The sequence below is a fragment of the Arachis ipaensis genome, chromosome B7, assembly GCF_059453495.1.
Source record: "Arachis ipaensis isolate K30076 ecotype BB chromosome B7, ASM5945349v1, whole genome shotgun sequence".
Taxonomy (NCBI): domain Eukaryota; kingdom Viridiplantae; phylum Streptophyta; class Magnoliopsida; order Fabales; family Fabaceae; genus Arachis; species Arachis ipaensis.
The window spans coordinates 33,784,957-33,801,406 of record NC_142442.1 but is presented as its reverse complement, the minus strand read 5'-3'; the positions used below and the strand labels follow the sequence as shown (position 1 = coordinate 33,801,406).

At 38.4% G+C, this 16,450-nt stretch overlaps 1 pseudogene; it reads left to right on the top strand.

Moving 5' to 3' along the window:
• Positions 1 to 2,453: 2,453 nt before the first annotated feature.
• On the top strand, positions 2,454 to 7,836 carry LOC148550794 (uncharacterized; annotated as a pseudogene).
• Positions 7,837 to 16,450: the final 8,614 nt, after the last annotated feature.

Genomic DNA, 16,450 nt, shown 5'->3' with positions numbered 1-16,450 from the left:
GCGGATAATTTATACGCTTTTTGGCATTGTTTTTAGTATGTTTTTAGTATATTTTACTTAGTTTTTATTATGTTTTTATTAGTTTTTATTCAAAAATCACATTTCTAGACTTTACTATGAGTTTGTGTATTTTTCAGTGATTTCAGGTATTTTCTGGCTGAAATTGAGGGACCTGAGCAAAAATCTGATTCAGAGGCTGAAAAAGGACTACAGATGCTGTTGGATTCTGACCTCCCTGCATTCGAAATAGATTTTCTGGAGCTACAGAAGCCCAATTGACGCGCTCTCAATTGCGTTGAAAAGTAGACATCCTGGGCTTTCCAGCAATATATAATAGTCCATATTTTGCCCGAGATTTGATGGCCCAAACTGGCGTTCCAAGTCAGCATAGAAATTCTGGCGTCAAAACGCCAGAACTGGCATGAAAGCTGGAGTTAAACGCCCAAACTGGCACAAAAGCTGGCGTTTAACTCCAAGAAAAGTCTCTACACGTGAAAGATTCAATGCTCAGCCCAAGCACACACCAAGTGGGTCTCGAAAGTGGATTTCTACACTAACTATTCTAGCTTACTCATTTTCTATAACCCTAGGTCATTAGTCTACTATAAAACTACTTTTAGTGATTCATCTTGTACCTCATGACATTCTACACGTTTCATATTGTATCTTCTACGGCATGAGTCTCTAAACCCCATGGTTGGGGGTGAGGAGCTCTGCTGTGTTTCGATGAATTAATGCAATTACTACTATTTTCCATTCTATCACGCTTGTTTCTATTCTAAGATATTCACTCATACTTTAACTTGATGAATGTGATGATCTGTGACACTCATCACCATTCTCAACCTATGAACGCGTGTCTGACAACCACCTCCGTTCTACCTTAGATTGAGTGCTTATCTCTTAGCCTTCTGATTCAGATCAGAGTCTTCGTGGTATAAGCTAGAATTATTGGCGGCCATTCCTGAGATCCGGAAAGTCTAAACCTTGTCTGTGGTATTCCGAGTAGGATTTGGGAAGGGATGACTATGACGAGCTTCAAACTCACAAGTGCTGGGCGTAGTGATAGACGCAAAAGGATCAATGGATCCTATTCCAACATGAGTGAGAACCGACAGATGATTAGGCGTGCGGTGACAGCGCATTTGGACCATTTTCACTGAGAGGACGGATGGTAGCCATTGACAACGGTGATCCACCAACATACAGCTTGCCATGGAAGGAGCCTAGCGTGTGTGAAGAAGAAGATAGTAGGAAAGCAGAGATTTAAAGGACAGAGCATCTCCAAAATCTCAACATGTTTTCCATTACTGCAAAACAAGTATTTATTTCATGTTCTTTTACTTTTTATAATTAAATCTGAGAATTATTGATATCCTGACTAAGAGTTACAAGATAACCATAGCTTGCTTCAAGCCGACAATCTCCGTGGGATCGACCCTTACTCACGTAAGGTATTACTTGGACGACCCAGTGCACTTGCTGGTTAGTTGTGTGGAATTGCAAAAGTGTGATTGTGATTTCGTGCACCAAGTTTTTGGCGCCGTTGCCGGGAATTGTTCGAGTTTGGACAACTGACGGTTTATCTTGTTGCTCAGATTAGGAATAATTTATTTTCGTTGGTTTAGAGTCACTAAATTTGAGTCTTTTATTTGAGTTTGGTTTCATATTTTAAGTTTGGTGTCAATTGCACGCTTTTATTTTCTTTCAATTTTTCAAATTTGCATGTTCTTAGTTCTTTCTTGATATTTAAAAATTCTAAGTTTGGTGTCTTCTTTGTGTTTTCCTTTAAATTTTCAAAAATTTGTGTTTGATTTTCTAAAAATTTTAAGTTTGGTGTCATTTGTGCTTTTATTTACTTAAAAAAAAAATTTCAAATATTTGTTCTTGGTGTTCATCTTGATCTTCAAAGTGTTCTTGGTGTTCATCTTGACATTCAAAGTTTTCTTGTTTGTTCTCTTTGTTTTGATATAAAATTTCTAAGTTCAAAAATTAAAAAAATATATATTTTCCTTATTTTACTCATAAATTTCGAAATTTTGCATTAAATTAGTCAAAGATTTTCAAAATTATATCTTTTTTTAGTCAAGTAAAAATTTTAATTTCAAAAATTGATCTTTTCAAATCTTTTTCAAAAATCAAATCTTTTTAATTTCTTCAATCATATCTTTTCAATCATATCTTTTTTTTTAATAAATTGCAATCATATCTTCTCAATCATATCTTTTTTCAAAATAATTTTCAATCATATCTTTCTGATTGCTAATTCCAAAATCTTTTTAATTAATTAATTAATTTAGTTTTCAATTTGCTTTTATTTCATTCTCTTCTAATTTTCGAAAATTTTATTTGATCTTCCATTTATTTTGTTTTATTTTATTCAGTTACTTTTAATTAAAAAAAAAACAAAAATATATTTTATTTGCAATCTACATCATCTCCCTTTCTCCATCATGGACCTAAGTGGAAATGAGCAGTCCAGAAAGACTCTGGGGTCATATGCTAACCCCATTACAACTGCATATGGGAGTAGCATCTGTATACCTCCCATCAAAGCAAGCAGTTTTGAGCTAAATCCTCAGCTCATTATCATAGTGCAGCAAAATTACCAGTATTCTGGTCTTCCACAGGAAGAACCTACTGAGTTTCTGGCATAGTTCTTACAAATTGCTGACATAGTACATGATAAAGAAGTGGATCAGGATGTCTATAGATTATTATTATTTCTATTTACTGTAAAAGATCAAGCTAAGAGGTGGTTAAATAACCAACCCACAGCAAGCATAAAAATATGGAGACAGTTAATAGACAAATTTCTGAACCAATTTTACCCTCCAAAAAGGATGACACAGCTGAGGCTGGACATCCAAGGCTTTAAACAAGAGGATCATGAATCCCTTTATAATGCCTGAGAAAGGTACAGTAGGATGCTAAGGAAATGCCCCTCTAAAATGTTTTCAGAGTGAGTACAGTTGGATATCTTTTACTATGGGCTTACAAAAAGAGGTCAAATGTCTCTAGACTACTCAGCTGGTGGATCTATACACATGAGAAAGACGATTGAAGAAGCTCAAGAACTCATAGATACGGTTGCTAGAAATCAACATCTATACTCAAGCAGTGAGTCCTCTATAAAAGAAGAGGCTAGGACAGTAACTACTGATCATAATCCTCAAGAACAGATTGTCGAACTTAATCAGCAATTACTCCTTATGACAAAACAATTAGCAGAATTTAAAGAGATGCTCCAAGACACTAAAAATGCTAACAAGAATATGGAAGCACAATTGAATCAGACAAGACAGCAGCTATCTAAACAGATAACAGAAGAATGCCAAGCTGTCCAACTAAGGAGCGGGAAGACATTGAATAATTCAGCTCAAAGTAGCAAAAAGCCAAGAAAGGAACAACTGACAGAGGATGACCAAACCACTGCCCAAAATCCCTTTGAGGACAGCAAGAGCCCAGAGAGAAATAATTCTGGCGTTCAAACGCCAGAAAAGGGTGAAAAATTGGTGTTAAATGCCCAGTTGGTGCCCACTTCTGGCATTCAAACGCCAGAAAAGGGAGAAAAGTTGGCGTTAAACGCCCATTCTTTGCCCAGTTCTGGCATTCAAATACCAATGAGGGGTCAGACACCTGCAAGTGCTGATAATAACCCCTCTAAGAAGGCTTCTCCAACCACCACTGTGGGGAATAAACCTGCAACAACTAAGGTTGAAGAATATAAAGCCAAGATGCCTTATCCTCAGAAACTCCACCAAGCGGAACAGGATAAACAATTTGCCCGCTTTGCAGACTATCTCAGGACTCTTGAAATAAAGATCCTGTTTGCAGAAGCACTTGAGCAAATACCCTCTTATGCTAAGTTCATGAAAGAGATCTTAAGTCATAAGAAGGATTGGAGAGAAACTGAAAAAGTTTTTCTCACTGAAGAATGCAGTGCAGTCATTCTGAAAAGCTTACCAGAGAAGCTTAAGAATCCAGGAAGCTTTATGATACCGTGCACATTAGAGGGTACTTGTACCAAGATAGCTCTATGTGACGTTGGGGCAAGTACCAATCTAATCCCTGTATCTACTATCAGAAAGCTTGGCTTGACTGAAGAGGTCAAACCAACCCGGATATGTCTTCAACTTGCTGATGGCTCCATTAAATACCCATTAGGCATAATTGAAGACATGATTGTCAAGGTTGGGTCATTTGCCTTTCCCACTGACTTTGTAGTGCTGGAAATGGAGGAGCACAAGAGTGCAACTCTCATTGATGTCTAAAAAGGAGAAGTGACCCTGAGAGTCAATGAAGATGAGTTCAAGTTAAATGTTGTCAAAGCTATGCAGCATCCAGACACATCAAATGACTGCATGAGCGTTGATATTATTGACTCATTGGTGGAAGAGATCAATATGACTGAGAGTCTTAAATCAGAGCTAGAGGACATCTTTAAAGATGTTCAGCCTGATCTGGAGGAACCAGAGGAAATAAAAGAACCTCTAAAAATTCCTCAGGAAGAGGATAAACCTCCTAAACCCGAGCTCAAACCACTACCACCATCCCTGAAATATGCATTTCTGGGAGAAGGTGACACTTTTCCGGTGATCATAAGCTCTGCTTTAAATCCACAGGAAGAGAAAGCACTAATTCAGGTGCTGAGGACACACAAGACAGCTCTTGGATGGTCCAAAAGTGATCTTAAGGGCATTAGCCCAGCAAGATGCATGCACAAGATCCTATTGGAGGATGATGCTAAGCCAGTGGTTCAACCACAGAGGCGGCTAAATCCAGCCATGAAGGAGGTGGTGCAGAAAGAGGTCACTAAGTTACTAGAGGCTGGGATTATTTATCCTATTTCTGATAGCCCCTGGGTGAGCCCTGTCCATGTTGTCCCTAAGAAGGGAGGAATGACAGTGGTTCATAATGAAAAGAATGAACTGATTCCTACAAGAACAGTTACAGGGTGGCGTATGTGTATTGACTACAGAAGGCTCAATACAGCCACTAGAAAGGATCATTTTCCTTTACCATTCATAGACCAGATGCTAGAGAGACTAGCAGGTCATGAATACTACTACTTTTTGGATGGCTATTCAGGTTACAACCAAATTGTAGTAGATCCTCAGGACCAAGAGAAAACAGCATTCACATGTTCTTCTGGAGTATTTGCCTACAGAAGGATGGCCTTTGGTCTATGCAATGCACCTGCAACCTTTCAGAAGTGCATGCTCTCTATCTTCTCTTATATGGTAGAGAAATTTCTGGAAGTCTTCATGGATGACTTTTCAGTATTTAGAGACTCATTCAATTCCTGTCTTGACCATTTAGCACTTGTTCTGAAAAGATGCTAAGAGACCAACCTAGTTTTAAACTGGGAAAATGTCACTTTATGGTAACTGAAGGAATTGTCCTAGGCATAAAATTTCAAACAAGGGAATAGAGGTGGATCAAGCTAAAGTGGAAGTAATTAAAAAATTACCACCACCTGCCAATGTTAAGGCAATCAGAAGCTTTTTGGGGCATGCAGGATTCTATAGGAGGTTTATAAAGGATTTTTCAAAAATTGCAAAACCTCTGAGTAATTTGCTAGCTGCTGATACACCATTTGTCTTTGACACAGAGTGTCTGTAGGCGTTTGAAACCCTGAAAGCTAAGCTGGTCACAATACCAGTCATCTCTGCACTAGACTGGACATTACCATTCGAACTAATGTGTGATGCCAGTGACCATGCCATTGTTGCAGTGTTGGGACAGAGGCATAACAAGCTTCTGCACGTCATTTACTATGCTAGTCGTGTTTTAAATGATGCACAGGAGAATTACACAACCACAGAAAAAGAGTTACTTGCAGTGGTTTATGCCATTGACAAGTTTAGATCCTATTTAGTAGGTTCAAAAGTGATTGTGTATACTGACCATGCTGCTCTTAAATACCTACTCACAAAGTAGGATTCAAAACCCAGGCTCATAAGATGGGTGTTGCTTCTGCAAGAGTTTGATATAGAAATAAGAGACAGAAAAGGGACAGAGAACCAGGTAGCTGATCACCTGTCCCGGATAGAACCAGTAGCAGGGGCGTCCCTCCCTCCTACTGAGATATCTAAGACCTTTCCGGATGAGCAACTCTTCACCATTCAGGAAGCACCATGGTTTGCAGACATTGCAAATTATAAAGCTGTGAGGTTCATACCCAAGGAGTACAGTAGGCAGCAAACAAAAAAACTAATTTCTGATGCAAAGTACTACTTATGGGATGAACCATATCTCTTTAAGAGATGTGCAGACGGAATGATCCGTAGATGCATGCCCAGAGAAGAGGCACAGAATATCCTATGGTATTGCCATGGATCACAGTATGGAGGACATTTCGGAGGTGAGCGAACAGCCACTAAGGTCCTCCAATGTGGGTTCTACTGGCCTACTCTCCATAGAGATGCTCGAGAGTTTGTGCGTAACTATAACAGTTGCCAGAGAGCTGGTAACTTACCTCATGGTTATGCCATGCCTCAACAAGGAATCTTAGAGATTGAGTTATTTGATGTATGGGGTATTGACTTCATGGGTCCTTTTCCACCATCATACTCAAACACGTACATTCTGGTGGCAGTAGACTACGTATCTAAATGGGTAGAAACAATTGCCACACCCACTAATGATACTAAGACAGTGTTGAAGTTCCTCCAGAAACATATCTTCAGCAGATTTGGTGTTCCCAGAGTACTAATCAGTGACGGGGGCACTCATTTCTGCAATAAACAGCTTTACTCTGCTATGGTCTGATATGGAATTAGCCACAAAGTAGCAACTCCGTATTATCCACAGACAAATGGGCAGGCTGAAGTCTCTAATAGAGAACTAAAAAGAATCCTGGAACGGACTATAATTGCCTGTAGAAAGGATTGGGAAAAAAGCTTGGATGATGCTCTGTGGGCATACAAAACAGCATTCAAGACTCCTATAGGATCCTCTCCATACCAGCTTGTGTATGGCAAGGTGATAAACCCATATTTTATGATATATTTTGTGCTTAATTTAAGTGATTTATTCAATCCTTCACCCACTTATTCATGTAAATTGCATGGTTTTACTTTCCCTTCCTTATTATGTGATATATGTGAAAAACATGTTTCCTATGTTTCAAAAATAATTATTTTAATTATCTTTTATTACCATTCGATGCCGTGATTTGTGTGTTGAGTATTTTCAGATCTCCTAAGGCAGGAATGAATTAAAGGATGAAAAGGAAACATACAAAAATGGAAGGAAAGCACAAAATGGAGTTTTTGAAGAAACTGGCAGCGACGCGAACGCATGGATGACGCGGCCACATGCCTAGCGCGAAAAGGAAGCGACGCGAACGCGTGACTGATGCGGATGCGCGCCTTAAGCAGAACACAGATGACGCGGACGCATGACCGAAGCGAACGCGTGATAAGGAAAACTCCAGATGACGCGACCGCGTGACCCACGCGGACGCGGGACAGATGCCACGCACCAGAAATTATAGAAAACACCCCCAACGATTTCTGAAGCCCTTTTTGGCCCAGAACCAAGTTCAGAAAGCACAGATTAGAGGATATAAAGTGGGGGAATGCATCCATTTAGAGGAGGCCCTCAATTATTCACTTTTCATAGTTTAAATGTAGTTTTTAGAGGGAGAGGTTCTCTCCTCTCTCTTAGGTTTTAGGATTAGGATTTCTTATTATTTCAATTAAGTATTTCAATTCCCTATCAGGTTCAATATTTCTTTTACCTTCTATTTCTCTTTTGCTTTCAGATATTTTAATGCTTTCCTTTAATTACTTATGTTGCCAGATTGATTTATGGACTCTTTATGTTTAGATTGATTTTCTCTTATTAATGCAATTGAGGTATTTCAGTTTATAATTCTTATTTAGCTTTCCATATCCTTGGCTTTAATTGATTAACTGGAAACCCTTGAGTTATCAACCTTATTGTGATTGATGGTTATGTCTGCTAATTGACTTGAATTCTACTAACTTTAGTCTTTCCTTAGGAATTGGATAGGACTTGGGAAATCTAACAAATTAGTTCACTTGACTTTCCTTACTTTAGTAAAGGTTAATTAAGTGGAATTAACTTCAATTCTCATAGGAGTAACTGGGATAGGACTTCCGAATTTTCATACCTTGCCAGAAGTTTATTTTACAGTTATTTATTTATTTTATTGTCATTTAAAGTATTCGTTCCTTACCTTCAAAACCACAATTTATAAAACTCATAACCAATACTAAGAACATACTTCCCTGCAGTTCCTTGAGAAGACGACCCGAGGTTTAAATACTTCGGTTATCAATTTTAAAGGGGTTTGTTACTTGTGACAACCAAACGTTTGTAAGAAATGACTTTTGTTGGTTTAGAATCTATACTTGCAACGGAAATTTATTCTGAATTTTAGATCACGCAAAAGTTCTCTCTTCAAAATGGCGCCGTTGCCGGGGACATCCCCTCCGAGCCTGACACCCCTTCTGATACATCTGAGGTGGAGGAGGACGATCACGAGGAGGAGACACCTACCCAGGTTGCACAGGCAGGACCAGAGCAGGCTGCGCCACAGCAGGAGGTGCCACACCAGATCCAGGCCGTAGATCCAGAGATTCCTATCCAGTCAGAGCTTCCACTGCAGCAGACAGATCCTCCTACCCTCATCCAGTCTGCAGATCCTCAGGCCACCACTGAGACCCCCGCAGCCCATCCTTCCGGAGATGACACCCCTTCACACCCAACTTGAGTGAGCATCGAGGACGATGCTTTATTTTAAGTGTGGGGAGGTCGCCATCTCTGGCATATTTTTTTTGGTGAACCACTATAGACTCTTTTATCTTATTTTGGTTATTTTTCTGTATTTTTTATCTTTATTTTTATCTTCCAGTACTTATACATTGTCCTTTTTATGTATTTTTATGTTATTTCTGCATTTTGCACCTTAGTTCATATTTTAGCCAGTTAGTTTAATTACAATTATAACTTATTAGTTATAGAATATGTAGATTAATTAGTATAGTTTACCCTTTTAGCATATGATAGTTTGGTTTAAATTGAAAATATAAAGGAAGTAAACTAGAAACTTAACAGAATAAAAACAATCCACACCCCTTGTATATATAGCATTACATGTTAGTTAGTTAACAACATTTCATCAAGGAACAACACTAAAACTTTAAAGACACCCTAAGATTTACATTGAGAATAATGGGAACTCCTAATTTTTACTTGCATGACATATATAGCTGATATATGCTGTTTAAGGTAGAGAACACACAGCCTGTGAGTTTTGAGCTTAATTGTATGGTTATATTCAAACCATAATTTTTATTTCTGTGTGTTTTGCCTTTTTTTTTTTTATTCCGATGCTCTTTACTTTGTTTTAATCTATATGTCCGATTATAGAATATAGATACATACTAAGAGATGATTGAGGCCATTACTTGTTTAGCTCACTTATCCCAAATTAGCCTACCTTTTACATCACCCTTGTTAGCCCCCTTGAGCTTTTTAATCCCCTCTTTTTCTATAAACCACATTACTAGCCTTAAGCAGAAAAAGAAGATAAAATCCCAAGTTGAATCCTTGGTTAGCTTAAGATAGAAATTGTGTATCGTTTAAGTGTGGGGAACTTTATGGGAACATGGATGATAGAAACAAGGGTAGAAAGCTAAAAAAAGAATAAAGATGTTTCAAATAAAAAAAAATTGGGAAGCATGCTCATGTGAAATCAAAACAATTGAATTACCATGTGCATTAAAAAAAATTTATTTTTTATTTAAATAAAAGGGATACAAAAATTCCCCAATTGCAAAAAAATAAAAAGAATCAATGCACATGGGATAAAATTAAAGTTAATGCATGAGCTTGCAATACAAAGTGAGAAAATTTGGGCAAATAGGTTAAGAAACTTTTGAATTACAAAATATGTATGTTAGGTGAGATCTTAGACTAATCAAGTATTCACTTATTAGCTCACTTAGCCTTATACATATGCCCTTACCTTTACCTTGGCCCCATTACAACCTTAAATAAGACCTCATGATTCTTGTATGTCTGTATTCTATAATTGTTGATTGGTTAGATGAAGAACAAAGTTATAGAAAGTAAGGATAAAAAGAAGAATAGAGTGATTAACCCAATAAACACTGAGTGACTAGAGAGTAAACACAAAATTCAGTGAGGGTTCAATAGCTCATCACCATATATCTCTGCTTAAATTGTTAATTGTCTTGCAAGTTTGAAAAATATTTTACCCATCTCAATTGTAAAAGTGCTTTAAACAATATCTAGGGTTTGGCTATGTATATATATGATTCCTTGAGGATGTGAATTAATCTAACTACATGTAAGTTTTATATACAAGTGAATAACAATTAGAATTGCATGATTCATTTAGGTAGTTACATTTAGGATAGATTGCATTGCATGAGATTCCACCACTTTACCTTACTCTTTATCTTGGATTTAGCATGAGAACATGCTATTGTTTAAGTGTGGGGAGGTTGATAAACCCATATTTTATGATATATGTTGTGCTTAATTTAAGTGATTTATTCAATCCTTCACCCACTTATTCATGTAAATTGTATGGTTTTACTTTTCCTTCCTTATTATGTGATATATGTGAAAAACATGTTTCCTATGTTTCAAAAATAATTATTTTAATTATCTTTTATTACCATTCGATGCCGTGATTTGTGTGTTGAGTATTTTCGGATCTCCTAAGGCAGGAATGATTTAAAGGATGAAAAGGAAACATACAAAAATGGAAGGAAAGCACAAAATGGAGTTTTTGAAGAAACTGGCAACGACGCGAACGCATGGATGACACGGCCGCATGCCTAGCGCGAAAAGGCAGCGATGCGAACGCGTGACTGACGCGGACGCGTGCCTTAAGTAGAACATAGATGACGCGGACGCATGACCGAAGCGAACGCGTGATAAGGAAAACTCCAGATGACGCGACCGCGTGACCCACGCGGACGCGTGACAGATGCCACGTACCAGAAATTACAGAAAACACCCCCAGCGATTTCTGAAGCCCTTTTTGGCCCAGATCCAAGTTCAGAAAGCACAGATTAGAGGATATAAAGTGGGGGAATGCATCCATTTAGAGGAGGCCCTCAATTATTCACTTTTCATAGTTTAGATGTAGTTTTTAGAGGGAGAGGTTCTCTCCTCTCTCTTAGGTTTTAGGATTAGGATTTCTTGTTATTTCAATTAAGTATTTCAATTCCCTATCAGGTTCAATATTTCTTTTACCTTCTATTTCTCTTTTGCTTTCAGATATTTTAATGCTTTCCTTTAATTACTTATGTTGCCAGATTGATTTATGGACTCTTTATGTTTAGATTGATTTTCTCTTATTAATGCAGTTGAGGTATTTCAGTTTATAATTCTTATTTAGCTTTCCATATTCTTGGCTTTAATTGATTAACTAGAAACCCTTGAGTTATCAACCTTATCGTGATTGATGGTTATGTCTGCTAATTGACTTGAATTCCACTAACTCTAGTCTTTCCTTAGGAATTGGCTAGGACTTGGGAAATCTTACAAATTAGTTCACTTGATTTTCCTTACTTTAGTAAAGGTTAATTAAGTGGGATTAACTTCAATTCTCATAGGAGTAACTGGGATAGGACTTCCGAATTTTCATACCTTGCCAGAAGTTTATTTTACAGTTATTTATTTATTTTATTGTCATTTAAATTATTCGTTCCTTACCTTCAAAACCCCAATTTACAAAACTCATAACCAATACTAAGAACATACTTCCCTGCAGTTCCTTGAGAAGACGACCCGAGGTTTAAATACTTCGGTTATCAATTTTAAAGGGGTTTGTTACTTGTGACAACCAAACGTTTGTAAGAAAGGACTTTTGTTGGTTTAGAATCTATACTTGCAACGGAAATTTATTATGAATTTTAGATCACTGGTGCACGAAATTGTTATCTCAGGCAACGGCGCCAAAAACTCTGTACGCACGTCTTAATAAATCATTTTTCATTCACAACTCCGATACAACTAACCAGCAAGTGCACTGGGTCGTCCAAGTAATAAAACCTTACGTGAGTAAGGGTCGATCCCACGGAGATTGTTGGTATGAAGCAAGCTATGGTCATCTTGTAAATCTCAGTCAGGCGGATAATAATTGATTATGGAGTTTTCGAAAATAAATAATAAATAAACAGAAAATAAAGATAGAAATACTTATGTATATCATTGGTGAGAATTTCAGATACGTGTATGGAGATGCGTTCGTTCCTCTGAACTTCTGCTTTCCTGCTGTCTTCATCCAATCAGTCTTACTCCTTTCCATGGCTGGCTTTATGTAAGGACATCACCATTGTCAATGGCTACTTTTCATCCTCTCTGTGAAAATGGTCCGATGCATTGTCACTGCATGGCTAATCATCTGGAGGCATCACCGTGGTCAATGGCTGCATCCTATCCTCTTCTGAAAATGGTCCAAATGCTCTGTCACAGCACGGCTAATCATCTGAGGTTCTCAATCATACTGGAATAGGATTCACCCTCCTTTTGCGTCTGTCACTACGCCCAGCACTCGCGAGTTTGAAGTTCGTCACAGTCATTCAATCCCAGAGTCCTACTCGGAATACCACAGATAAGGTTTAGACTTTCTGGACTCTCATGAATGCCGCCATCAATCTAGCTTATACCACGAAGATTCTGATTAAGGATCCAAGAGATACTCATTCAATCTAAGGTAGAACGGATGTGGTTGTCAGGCACGCGTTCGTGGGGGAATGATGATGATTGTCACGTTCATCAAATTCATATTGAAGTACGAATGAATATCTTAAAAGCGGAATAAGTTGAAATGAATAGAAAAATAGTAGTACTTTGCATTAATTCATGAGGAACAGCAGAGCTCCACACCTTAATCTATGGAGTGCAGAAACTCTACCGTTTGAAAATACATAAGTGATGAAGGTCCAGGCATGGCTGAATGGCCAGCCCCAAACGTGATCAATATGATCCTAAGATGAACTAAAAATCATAAGATGTCTAATACAATAGTAAAAAGTCCTATTTATACTAAACTAGTTACTAGGGTTTACAGAAGTAAGTAATTGATGCATAAATCCACTTCCGGGGCCCACTTGGTGTGTGCTTGGGCTGAGCTTGAATGTTACACGTGTAGAGGCTCTTTCTGGAGTTGAACGCCAAGTTGTAACGTGTTTTTGGCGTTCAACTCTGGTTTGTGACGTGTTTCTGGCGTTTAACTCCGGACTGCAGCGTAGAACTGGCGTTCAACGCCCTTTTACGTCGTCTAAACTCAGCCAAAGTATGAACTATTATATATTGCTGGAAAGCCCTGGATGTCTAATTTCCAACGCAATTGGAAGTGCGCCATTTTGAGTTCTGTAGCTCCAGAAAATCTACTTTGAGTGCAAGGAGGTCAGAATCCAACAGCATCAGCAGTCCTTCTTCAACCTCTGAATCTGATTTTTGCTCAAATCCCTCAATTTCAGCTAGAAAATACCTGAAATCACAGAAAAACACACAAACTCATAGTAAAGTCCAGAAATGTGAATTTAACATAAAAACTAATAAAAACATCCCTAAAAGTAACTAGATTCTACTAAAAACATGCTAAAAACAATGCCAAAAAGCGTATAAATTATCCGCTCATCACAACACCAAACTTAAATTGTTGCTTGTCCCCAAGCAACTGAAAATCAAATAGGAAAAAAAGAAGAGAATATACTATAAATTCCAAACTATCAATGAAACATAGCTCCAATCAGATGAGCGGGACTTGTAGCTTTTTGCCTATTGAATAGTTTTGGCATCTCACTTTATCCATTGAGGTTCAGAATGATTGGCATCTATAGGAACTCAGAGTTCAGATAGTATTATTGATTCTCCTAGTTCAGTATGTTGATTCTTGAACACAGCTACTTTCTGAGTCTTGCCGTGGCCCTAAGCACTTTGTTTTCCAGTATTACCACCGGATACATAAATGCCACAGACACATAATTGGGTGAACCTTTTCAGATTGTGACTCAGCTTTGCTAAAGTCCCCAATTAGAGGTGTCCAGGGTTCTTAAGCACACTCTTTTTTTTTTTGCTTTGGACCTTGACTTTAACCGCTCAGTCTCAAGTTTTCACTTGACACCTTCACGCCACAAGCACATGGTTAGGGACAGCTTGGTTTAGCCGCTTAGGCCAGGATTTTATTCCTTTAGGCCCTCCTATCCACTGATGCTCAAAGCCTTGGGATCCTTTTTATTTACCCTTGCCTTTTGGTTTTAAGGGTTATTGGCTTTTTGCTCTTGCCTTTTGGTTTTAAGAGCTTTGGCTTTTTCTGCTTGCTTTTTCTCTTCTTTTTTTTTTCGCCATTTTTTTTTCTGCAAGCTTTGTTCTTTGCTGCTTTTTCTTGCTTCAAGAATCATTTTTATGATTTTTCAGATTATCAAATAACATGTCTCTTTGTCATCATTCTTTCAAGAGCCAACATATTTAACATTCTTAAACAACAACTTCAAAAGACATATGCACTGTTCAAGCATTCATTCAGAAAACAAAAAGTATTGTCACCACATCAATATAATTAAACTAAGTTCAAGGATAAATTCGAAACTCATGTACTTCTTGTTCTTTTGAATTAAAACATTTTTCATTTAAGAGAGGTGATGGATTCATAGGACATTCATAACTTTAAGACAAAGTTACTAAATACTAATGATCATGTAATAAGACACAAACATGGATAAGCACTTAACATAAAGAAAACGAAAAACAGAGAATTTAAGAACAAGGAATGAATCCACCTTAGTGATGGTGGCGTTTCCTTCTTGAGGAACCAATGATGTCCTTGATCTCTTCTATGTCTCTTCCTTGTCTTTGTTGCTCCTCCCTCATTGCTTTTTGATCTTCTCTAATTTCATGAAGGATGATGGAGTGCTCTTGATGTTCCACCCTTAATTGTCCCATGTTGGAACTTAATTCTCCTAGGGAGGTGTTGATTTGCTCCCAATAGTTTTGTGGAGGAAAATGCATTTGAGGCATCTCCGGAATCTCATGGTGATGAGCTTCATGCGTCTCTTGAGCTCCATGAATGGGCTCTCTTGTTTGCTCCATCCTTTTCTTAGTGATGGGCTTCTCTTCCTCAATGGGAATGTCTCCTTCTATGTCAATCCCAGCCGAATTGCATAGATGGCAAATGAGGTGAGGAAAAGCTAACCTTGCCATAGTGGAGGATTTATCAGCCACCTTGTAGAGTTCTTGAGGTATAATCTCATGAACCTCCACCTCTTCTCCAATCATGATGCTATGGATCATGATGGCCCGGTCTATAGTAACTTCAGACCGGTTGCTAGTGGGAATGATTGAGCGTTAAATGAACTCCAACCATCCTCTAGCTACAGGCTTAAGGTCCAGTCTTCTCAGTTGAACCAGTTTGCCTTTTGAGTCAATCTTCCATTGAGCTCCTTCCACCATATGTCCATGAGGACTTGGTCCAACCTTTGATCAAAGTTGACTCTCCTTGTGTAGGGGCGTGCGTTCTCTTCCATCATTGGCAAGTTGAACGCCAACCTTACATTTTTCGGACTAAAATCTAAGTAATTCCCTCGAACCATGGTGAGATAATTATTTGGGTTCGGGTTCTTACTTTGATCATGGTTCCTTGTGATCCATGCATTAGCATAGAACCCTTGAACCATTAGAGTTCCAACTTGTTGGATGGGGTTTGTTAGAACTTCCCAACCTCTTCTATGGATCTCATGTTGGATCTCTGGATACTCATTTCTCTTGAGTTTGAAAGGGACCTCGGGGATCACCTTTTTCTTGGCCACAACATCATAGAAGTGGTCTTGATGAGCTTTGGAGATGAATCTTTCCATCTCCCATGACTCGGAGGTGGAAGCTTTTGTCTTCCCTTTCCCTTTTCTAGAGGATTCTCCGGTCTTGGGTGCCATCAATGGTAATGGAAAAACAAAAAGCTTATGCTTTTACCACACCAAACTTAGAATATTGCTCGCCCTCGAGTAAGAGAAGAAAGAATAGATGAAGAAGAAGAAAAAAATATGGAGGAGAGGAGGGAGAGGTGTATTCGGCCAAGAAGAGAAGAGAGGGTTGTGTTGTGTGAAAATGAGGAAGAATGGAGGCTATATATAGGGAAGGGAGGGGGGTAAGGTTCGGCCATAAGGGTGGGTTTTGGGTGGGAAATTGATTTTGAATTTTGAAGGTAGGTGGAGTTTATGAGGTAGGTTTATGAGGAAGAGTGGATGATGTGAGTGGTGAAGTGGTGATAGGGAAGAGAGATTGAGGTGATTGATGAAGAGTTTTGGGGAAGAGTGTTTATTGGGAAGAGAGGATGAACATTGAGAAGAGGGAAGAGAGTGAGTGGAGGTAGGTGGGGATCCTGTGGGTCCACAGATGCTAAGTTGATCTTGTGGGGTCCACAGATCCTGAGGTG